This window comes from Notothenia coriiceps, unplaced genomic scaffold, assembly GCF_000735185.1.
Source record: "Notothenia coriiceps isolate Sejong01 unplaced genomic scaffold, NC01 NC01_scaffold00032450, whole genome shotgun sequence".
Lineage (NCBI taxonomy): Eukaryota > Metazoa > Chordata > Actinopteri > Perciformes > Nototheniidae > Notothenia > Notothenia coriiceps.
In genome coordinates, this window is record NW_011365151.1 from 1 (window position 1) to 959 (window position 959).

The following is a 959-nucleotide window of genomic DNA, read 5'->3' on the forward strand; positions in this document are numbered from 1 at the left end:
CACATATGAGACTTCAAAGGTCTTTTATTTTGAAACTATACACCAGATTGTCCAGATTCTCTCTGAGTGATTAGATTGTGGTGTCCTGCTATCCACCCTGAAGTGAAATAAGTATTTGATAATTTCACAGTTTTTTATTTATTCTTGTATAAAAAAACATGATAAAAACAGAAGGACGATAGCCCATATGAGATTTCAAAAGTATTTTATTTTGAAATTCTACATCAGATTTTCCTGATTTTCTCTGATTGACTAGATGGGGTCTCCTGCTATCACCCTGAAGTGAAATAAGTATTTGATTGACTTCAAATGAATCTTTGATTATGGACGGTTTCCATTAAATAATAATCAAAATATAGATGGACAATAGATCTACATTTGAGATTTTAAACAGCATACATTTTAAATTGTGCTTCAGAAAGTAATGTTATTTTAGGAGTGTTGTGAGATGGTGTTAACATCAATTGAAATTAGTCACCCAGTGGAAATGTCAGATATGTCTTCGTATCCTTACATTTTACATTCGCTCAGTTATAATGTGGTAGTTATACGTAGTTTGTTTAACATTATTATTGATCACATTATATAGTACATATTTCTTAATTTAAGCTCTAGTATATATGAATATGTTTGGTGTGTTTTTTAGGTATATTTGTTATTGACCGAGTAAACGCTTTTATTTTGAAGGCAGTTTTTACAGGCCTCTATCTATCTATAACTTGCGGGCTTGCTTGACTGTGTTTTCCGAAGTGGGGGCTGGCTTGACCACAGTCTGTTTATCCAGTGTTTCCTGACATGAAACGTTTTATTTCACCTTGCTATGTGTTTTTAACGTATATTAAAAAACGGGGACATTTCCGGGGACAGTTTCAACCGGGGAAAGGCCAATACAAACGGGGACTGTCCCCGGAAAACGGGGACGTCTGGTCACCCTAGGCTAACAGGAGTCAGCCTTTTAG